Source organism: Pseudochaenichthys georgianus, chromosome 3, assembly GCF_902827115.2.
Source record: "Pseudochaenichthys georgianus chromosome 3, fPseGeo1.2, whole genome shotgun sequence".
Taxonomy (NCBI): domain Eukaryota; kingdom Metazoa; phylum Chordata; class Actinopteri; order Perciformes; family Channichthyidae; genus Pseudochaenichthys; species Pseudochaenichthys georgianus.
In genome coordinates this window covers 50,147,009-50,156,786 of record NC_047505.1, presented here as the reverse complement: position 1 = coordinate 50,156,786, position 9,778 = coordinate 50,147,009, and the positions used below count along the sequence as shown (strand labels likewise).

The 9,778-nt window shown below is 44.9% G+C and overlaps 1 protein-coding gene across 1 annotated transcript in view; it reads right to left on the bottom strand.

The window, feature by feature from the left end:
• The window catches only part of LOC117444222 (carbohydrate sulfotransferase 8-like), a 345,779-nt gene extending 336,912 nt beyond the window's left edge, over positions 1-8,867 (bottom strand). The window contains exon 1 of the mRNA XM_034079883.2: positions 8,303-8,867. The gene's annotated coding sequence lies outside the window, so the exon portion shown is untranslated. The remainder of the gene's footprint in view (positions 1-8,302) is intronic.
• Positions 8,868-9,778: the final 911 nt, after the last annotated feature.

The following is a 9,778-nucleotide window of genomic DNA, read 5'->3' as shown; positions in this document are numbered from 1 at the left end:
GGGTGCACCACTATGTGTAACACAGCAGTTTTCCCGCCTCCATTGAGGTGGTAATATCTGCAGTGGACAATTAAATAGAGAAAATGACCTGTTGCCAGAAGTGAGTCTAGTGGAACAGAGTCATGCAGGCGCAATATTCAATACATTAGCAAAAGTGAGGCTGGTGAGTGTTTTATTTCAGTCTTTATTTTGGACGACAGCAGGCAGCCTTTTACCGGGGAAAGTCGCTGCTCGCTATCTGCTCATCAAACTGCACACAGACACCGTGGGAGACAGGCTTCAGAACATAGTGGAGCATTGAACTGCTCGTTCCCCGAGGAGAAGGTAGACCAGAAACAAGTGAATATCTGACAGGTGCCAAATGAAGGAAAACATTGCTCCATAACTGCTGCATGTGTAAAATAGCACCCAACAAGTTCTCCATAGCAACTTAAAAAGTGACAATATGTTTATGTTGGGATGTTATACGTGTGCACAAAATGTACTTAGATAAAAAGAAAAAGTAGGTCAGTTAAAAATGTACTTAATATTCAAACATGACTGCTACAAATCATGCATGCTTTTCATTACATGTCTAACTAACAAACCCGAGCCCTTGTGTCCAAACCAACAGCAAATCATTTTTCTCTACGACGGCGCTTTGCAGCCTCTGCATGAAATAACCTCCCTGAATGGTCGCGCTATAATAACCAGACACGAGGATTATCCTCATACAATTAAATTAAAATGGCAGACAATGGCTTACACGAAATGTATATGGACACCACGGCTGGCGCAAGAAGCATTCATAATGCCACGTGAAGTAAATAACCTCCTTCATAGAATCAACAGCTGATTAAAAAGAGAGCGTGAGTTCTGCACAGCGGTCAGGGACTGTGTTGGTGAGCAGGTGAGTCTGAGTGACGTGCAGAGAGAGATGCCCCGCCCACAAAGCGCATGCATACTAAACCGTCCACTCAGCCTCTCTGTCCCTCTGTGCTGCTTAAAGGTGGGGTAGATAAGTTTCAGAAACCGGCTCGAGATACACTTTTTGTTATATTCCATGGAATGCTCTTAACATCCCGATAGCAATGAATATCTGAAGTGCTTTGACAACAAATCCATAAAAAAAATTCATCTGTGGAAGCCGTAATACTGTAAAAAGTACAACCAATCCGTTTAGCCTGTCAGCCTTCCATCGGGGCACAAAGTTATCTCGTGCCCTCATTGGTCATGTGCGCGTTCGTGTGTGTTGGAGGAGGGGCTCTGTGAGGAAGTGGCAGATTTTCTCCGGTTGTGTATTTTCAAATTCTAGCGATCTCGAGCCGGTTTCTCAAACTTACCTACCCCACCTTTAAAGTTCAAGTGTTGTTACCTGCGGAGTGTTTTAATCTTAAGTGCTATAACATGTAGTGAGGACATGCGGGACAACATGACATACTCAAAGTCAAATTACCTGTCATCAAAGAGACATATAACATGATATGTTTTAATTAACTGAGAGAATAAGAACATATCCAAAGCTGCTGTTGTTGTGTTATGGTGTATGCTCATCTGAATGGCAATACACACCAACTGTTTAAACAGATGTACTATGAATGGTTGTTATGTCGTAGAGTAAATATGTGTTAATGTTTAATCAATACATTCTCGATAAAAGATGCCGGATGTCTTTCGTGGACATCTTTATTGATGTTCTGCTTTCTCAGGCTGTGACACAGAACATACCAAGAGACACATCAACACATGTTATGGGTTTCGTTGTAAAAATGAAAATAACACCAGACTAGCCCTTGAGAAACACTCTTTTCGTTGTCTTGTAGACACAACTTTCTCGCACATAATAGCGCTAATATTGTATTGGATCCAGTCTTCATCTGTGAGCAGAGCTGCAGTGCTCCCGCAGAGACACTCAGGAGAGTGCTGCACAGATTCCTGCTCTCAGAGAGGAAGAGAGATTGGCTGCTGGAAACAGTATTTATAACCAGGGATAGGAATAATTCATCGTGATCAAAGTGCAGATCATGCTCCGTCCCATCAGAGGGCCGATGTGGCAGAATGAGAAGAGCAGGCTTTCTCTCTAGCGGCTTCCCAGATGGAGACAGTGAGGCGAAGTGAACTCTGTGAAGCCGACCTCACGTGCTCTGCGTGTTTCTCAGGTGGCTTCACGTTAGAATGAGAGCGACACAACACGCAGAGGAAGAGGAAGAGGAAGAGGGTCCCGTAACACATGTTCTCAATCCGAGCGAGGAGTGGATGTCTGAGATCACAGCGGGGGGCCGTCTGCTGGACAGCATGTGACACAATACAGCTGCACGTCACATGTCGGGGGGCTATTTCTAAGGACACTAGGATGATGCTCCAGCTTCACTGCATCCTGCACACTCAAAACACATCTTGAGGCATCTGACGAAAAGATACTCAAAGTCAAGATGCACCTTTTGTTTTGAATGTTGCTTTTCTGCTAGCATGTCTGCTAACGTCTCCATGGCAACGACAACATGCAAAAAGCGTTGTATTCGTCCTTTCTGCTATTTGTCACGAATCCATGTCTTTATGTTCTGCCTTTCTGCAGCTCAACCTACCGCTAACTATGAGCTAGCTCGTTAGCGCGTGGTTACATGTTGTACCAATACAAGATGCTTATTCATCACCGCTTTGATGTGAAGCACCACAAGCCTGTGTATAGCTGCACGTAGCTTATTTTTTTTAAATTATACATGGTATGTGTAAAGAAGACTCCAAAGGATGATACATGAGCAGGGCCTCTAGTCACATGGCTCCTGTACACCAATAGGAATACACCAGACCAAACCCGGGTCTGACCGAATGAATAACACACTCTTTCTGTCTTGTTTACTGTGTGTTTGATTCTCCAGCTTTGATTTACTGCGTACAATGATCAGTGAATGCCACGGTCAGCATTAAGACCACACATGCTGCCCTTCACACACACACACACACACACACACACACACACACACACACACACACACACACACACACACACACACACACACACACACACACTGAAGCCCACCATGCCAGTTTCTTAAATTTAATTTTCTCTCCCCCTCAGACACTCATTTCCCCAGGGACACACACGTGCACTCTCTCCTAGTCCATGTTCACACACACACACACACACACACACACACACACACACACACACACACAAACACACACACACACACACACACACACACACACAGATGCCCGCGTCTTCCAGTTTCATTTTCTCTCCCACCCACATGCGCCTGTTTCTTTCTCTCGTTCATTTTCTGCATCTCCAAGCCTTTCTGCATCCCTGTCACTCCTTCAACAAGGATCGCACACACACACACACACACACACACACACACACACACACACACACACACACACACACACACACACACACACACACACACACACACACACACACACAGACATACAAACTCCTTCATCTTCTCTTTTATTTCTTCTCCCTCCCACACTCTTCCTTTCACTGCTTTCATGCACGGTCACACACACACACAAAACACACACACACACACACACACACACACACACACACACAAAACACACACACACACACATACACAAAACACACACACACACACACAGGCGCCTATTTAAATCGCTCTCTCTCACTCCTTCAACACAAACTCACACACAGGCTTCGGGAGTAATGGATCACATGTGGCGACATAAAGTAATCAGGATACATGAAGAAGGGAACTGTTGACAATTACATTTGAACAGATTACACGTCACATACAGTTAAGTAAAACACATATTGTTATTTATTTCTTTTGTTTCTATTTGCATTTCTTTTGATATTGAGGTTATCCAAAATTAATGTAAAGTAATCCGGATACATGACTTTTATATGTTGATACAGATGAAGTTACTGATTGGGTTCTTTGACCTGTAACTAGTTATTGGTTAAAGTAACCCGCCCACTCCTGCTCACACACACACAACCCTCTCCTTGTCTCCTTTCCTTTGTACAATCTCTCTCAGCACGTCTTCCTCCCACGATCACGTGTACGCACGACCGGCCGTCCAGCTTCCCCTGCTCCCAGCTGGGCTTGGACGGCACTCTTCCTCTGGCCTCTCCGGGCCATCTGGAGTGCAATGTCCCCGCTCCGCTGGTCCCCTGCCAGCCGCTGAGCCTCCACGGACCAACGCGGCGTCTTCGAGCACAATTTGTACGCGTCAAAGCTCTGCTGTGTGCCCAGTGACCCCGCTCAGTGAAGGCATTGAGTCCCGCGTTCCCGCACCTCAAAGGAGCCTCATTCTGCTTTGATGACACCTGCGCTCTGCATCTCTCCGGACGGAGGGTGGCCATGTCATTGATTCAAGCAACAGAGAAACCTTACTTGCAATTATAGCTTTGTTTGTGATCTTAGAGAGGGTTGTTTTTCGCATAGTGAATATCGAAACCCTGGCACACTGTAGCCTTCACAGCAAGCTGAACAACATCTTTAGTGATTGATACTGTGACGTGAAATCTGTTGTCAATCTGATGTCAACCAATGAGATACAACTCCGAAAAACACATGGATACACACGCTGCTGGTTTCAGAGTCCCAGAGATAGGAATACAACTGCGTACCGCGTAGAGAAGCCCCGCCCCTTCGCCTATCACGTACAATGTGTTGGAGCGCTTGCGAACGAAGTATGAACAATACATACTGATGTCACTATAGGAAGTAAACAAAGGAGAAAACTCCCTCTCACGCAGGGATTTCAGCCTTTGCAGCCATTTACATGCACTAAAACCTAAATAACACACTACAGGAAAGGGGAAACCCTGAAATGCACAATAGGGCTCCTTTAATATTATATGTGTGAACTACGGGTTTGTTTTGAGCCAAATGACATTACATACACTTCATTTAGAGCAGGGGGGACAAACTCAATTTCATGGCGGGCCACATCAGCATTATGGTTGCACTCAAAGGGCCGGTTGTAAGTATATAAATATACATATATAAATATACAATATATATAAAATGATGTATTATATTACATGATTGCCTCTGAATTGGATTATTATCGAGAGGGTATAATGACTTCATAATTACGTCTGAAAGCAGAAGTATGTGGACAATAATTGCAACTAATTGCAAGTCTCTTCAGTGCGCAGCGCAGTTCACAAAATGAGATGCATTGTGGGACGTGTAGTATATGGGCAATGTGCTTCTGTAAAGTGGCACGTAACTGTATAATAAGCGTATTCTTTGCTAGTTCTTGAGGGCCGCATAAAATGAAGTCGCGGGCCGTATTTGGCCCCCGGGCCTTGAGTTTGACACCCCTGATTTAGCTGATGCTTTTATCTAAAGTGATTAACAGTAACGGCCCGTCTACACTACAGCGTCGACAGCGTCGAAAGCTCCAAGCTGCTCCAAGCTGCCCATTCACTTTCAATGGGGTGACGTCACGTAGCCGCGCTTTTTCGCCGAACTGAATTGTGGGTAGCAGAGCGAGGCGTCTCAGGACGCCGGAGTAGCCAGCGCCAGCCAATCAAATCCCGTTTCCCAAAATCTGACAGCTCAAGCCGTAGCCAATCAAACCGCGTCTAAGCTGGGAGAGATATCCCGCCGTTCATTTCTATATTTCAAAAAAAGTTGGAGGAGAAACGAACTATCGCCGTAGCAACTCACCCGGTTTTGTATGACCAGACCCTCTTCACCTACCGGGATACAAACCGGAGGAACCAGGCATGGAGGGAGGAGGCAGAGACAGGGGGGGAAACTGGTAGGTTTTCGCCTGTTTGGGGAGTTTATATATATATTGCTCGCATAAAATCCCCGGGGTTTTTTGCTTTGTATGTCGGGGGCGGGAGATTCATGTGATTGGTTGTTGGCCGTGTTGCTTGAATAAAATCCCCAAGCTCCAGACACGCCCAGCTCCAAGCTATTTTTGGAGCTGTAGTGTGGACGCTCCGTAAGTGAAATAAACCATGACAATATAAGCAAGACACCTGCAGGTGCATTAGCTTCAATAAGCCATACCTCTGTAAGTGCATTAGTCTCAATTGACCGACATCTTTTCAGTACTACGACTCTTTTACTATTTTAATTTTAGCTTGTGCAAACCAATCAGCTGTTAGCACCGCAGCGCACAGTGTTTAGAGCTAGATGACTGAAATACAAATATACAGAATCTATTTCAATACATAGGACCAAATAAATGTGGCTTTGAAATGAAGTCGTGCCTTTTGAAATGGATCCTAATTGACTGCAAGTCATTCAGCCAGTTTCCCACCTCAAAGGGGCCTTGTTCGGCTTTGATGACACCCACGCTGCCTCTCAGCTCCACAGGGTGATTAATTAAAGCAAGTAAGACACAGTAGTCACAATTACAGCCCTGTTTAAGATCGTCTACATCTAAACAATCTTTACACTGACCACCAACGCACAGAGTGAGCGCGCAAAGGCAACGGAAAGCAAGGAGTAATTGTTGTTTCCGCTGCACACTCCAAATCTCCAAACTGTATGCAAGTGTGATTCCTTTCGACAACTCTCTGGAAACACATGACGTCTTAAAGTCACCACAACGCTTACGGTTGTGCTCAAGATGCTTGGGCAACATCCTTTGAGCTACACAAGTGGCATAACCCAGAACACAAGCCTGGGGCGAGTTAGCGCGCGGTTGCTATTTTTAAAATCCTTTAATAAACACACAGATCCTTTGTGACACCTGCTCAACAAGGACACACACACACACACACACACACACACACACACACACACACACACACACACACAAACTCTGTCCTGAACTTTTTTAGATTCTCTGATTGAACTCCAGCCACAGGTTTGGAGAAAATAATCATCATCAATTGCAAAGTTGATGTTTTTTAAGACACTGAGCATGAATTGATTCTGGGATCCAGGAAGTGGAAACTACTGGAGGAGTTGTACCGGTGATGTGCGCCGCATACAGCAATCAGACTCAGCAAAGTGACGAACAGAAAAAGAATAACATCGCGCACACATTGCAAAGCACACAGCACTGTTAAAACATCCGAAGCGCTTTATTAGCACCCGACAGAAAGCAGATCAATCTCTCATCGTCGCCCCAACAATACATCAGTCCATATGTGAAGCGAACTGCAGCAGCAGTCAGCGAACTGTAAGTAGTCATATGCGTAACCTTGCAATGACCCTGGTCCTTTCTTACATGAAGTAAATCAACTCTGTATAATGCACATGCAAGCATCTCGGGACAGGACAAGCACTGCATCCATTTGAAAACTTTGGAGCAATAAGGTCTGAACGCCAAAGTATGAAGGAGCACTTGTCAGCTGATTGAACCCCAAATGGTGTTTTTGAAACGTAGTAATGACCGTGCAATCAGCAGGCAATGTGCGACATACTTTTAAGCCTCTACAGTAAGCTGAACAAAAGCAAAAGTGATTGATACGGCGACTTTAGTCAATCTTTAAGATGTCAACAAAGGAGATCACATTGCACAGAAACAATACAGACACAGTGCTGGCTTCAGGAGGCTCTAAACAGAATCTAAAAGACAGGGATAACACAGCGTATCTGCAGTGAAACACATCGCATTGGACTCAACACGACAAGCACTGCATTCATATTCCAACTCTGGTGCGAGGAGGTTTGAAAGCCAGAAGAAAAATGATTCTTTCCCAGCTGATTGAACCCCTAATGGTATTTCCAGAACTTCATAACGGCAGTGAAATCAACAGGCGATGTGTGACATGAATACTTTGGAACTGTAGCCTTCACAAAGTCAATAGTGATTGATACTGTGACTTTATATCTGTTGTCAATCTTTAGGATGTCAACCGATGAGATCCGACTCCGAAGAACACATGGACGCACAACGCTGCTGGCGTTAGGAGGTTCTAATACAATGTCCCAGAGATAGGAATACAACTGCTTATATATACATTAAAACACATCGCAATGGACTCACCGACAAGCATTTAGGGAAAAGACAAGCGCTCCATTTGTTCTCCAACTTTGGCGCAAAACGAGTTGAAAGCCAGAACAAGAAGGAACATTTTGCAGCCGATTGAACCCCATGGTATTTTAAAAACGTGATAAAGGCAGTGGAATCAACAGGCAATGTGTGACATATGAGGATGCTTAACTGCAGCCTTTACATTAAGCTGAACAAAACCAACACTGAACTGAAACAGTAACTTTGTATCTTCAGGGTGTGAGATACCAACACAGGACCACACTCTGGAGTACAACACACTCAGCACGGACACACCAGACGCTGGGCTTTAGGAGGCGATAGGCAGACACCGGGATGAACCCGCGTGTCTGTACAGTGGCACGCATCGCATTGGACTCACCTCACAGCCGAATGAAGCACGCGGTGAGAGCTCCTCTTCACTAGTTGATCAGCTAAGTCTCTCTGCGTGTGTGTGTCAGCACCACGGACAGCGCGTGCTCCTCTGACCCTCGCGATACGGAAATGATGAAGCGCCGTCGCCGTGCAACCGAGAAGAAAACAGATCAAGTTTGATGCCGCCCCGTAGATTCTCTGTGTGGAGAAAACATGCCTCGCGTGATGCTTGCAGAAAAGCCCGATCACAACGCCTCTCGCTCGGTACTCCTCACATCTTCACGCATCCCGGAAAGAGTCTCCCAGGACCGGAGAGTCTGCCTCCAGGCTGCACAACACAGGGACTTTTATCACTGGCTTACCGCGCGATCGGATCTTCACTGGCACCGCTCTCTTTGTCTTCGAGGCGATGCTGATACTGATAGAGATAGAGATGAGTGAGTGTCCTCCCTCCCGCGGATCCAGGAGGAGTGTCCCCCTCGGTCTGAGTTCATTAAAGACTCCTCTAATATGGATGAGCTCCGTGAAACATCGTTATTATAGCACGGCTTTTTCTCACCACTCTCTCACGTGCACTACCGTGACGATCCACATGTCGCTTTTATCGGAGATATTCTAACGTCATTATGATTAATTAGGCATTAGGGATTATATGATTTAGGAGACAGTGCCGCTGTAGGAGTGGGCGGGGGGTGTTTATGCATGTGTGTGTGTGTGTGGTGTGGGTGTGTGTGTGTGTGTGTGTTTGTGTGTGTGTGTGTGTGTGTGTGTGTGTGTGTGTGTGTGGTGTGTGTGGTGTGTGTGTGTGTGTGTGTGTGTGTGTGTGTGTGTGTGTGTGTGTGTGTGACTTTTACCAGCTGGCAGGGCACAACAGCTCAAGTGAGGAACGTAATTGGTGTCCCCAATTTGTTTCCACTTGAGCTGCATTTGAAGTAAAGCGATGCATGCTTTCATCTTTGGCTCAGGTACATGTGCGTGGCTGGTATTACTGCCATCTCCTCTTTGACTTTGTCCTAAGTATCGCTTTTATGAAATGCATGTGGATAGTCTCTTAAGCTAAGTGAACACATAATACAAAAGCTTTTCAACTATAATTCAACTTCATTATCGTATCTACACCATTGTATATATTGTATTATATATATTGTATTACAATATGCACACTTCTTAATTCCCCTTTTTTATATACATGTATTTATTTCAAATATTTATATTGTACTTTAGACCTTTTTTATTATATGTTTTTATAACTATAAAAAAAGGTGTATTCTAAAATAAAGACACAAATCCAGTTTCCTCTCTGGATTGAATAAATGATTCTGATTTTAAATCTGAGGGATGATACTGAAAGGGTTTGTCTACTTTCTGGTTCCATAAGGGATACATTACATATGAAATAAGTCAAATCAGGGACAGGAAGTGAGGGCAGCTATCTGAAGTCTCAGAAGGTCCCAAATCGTGTGTGTGTGTGTGTGTGTGTGTG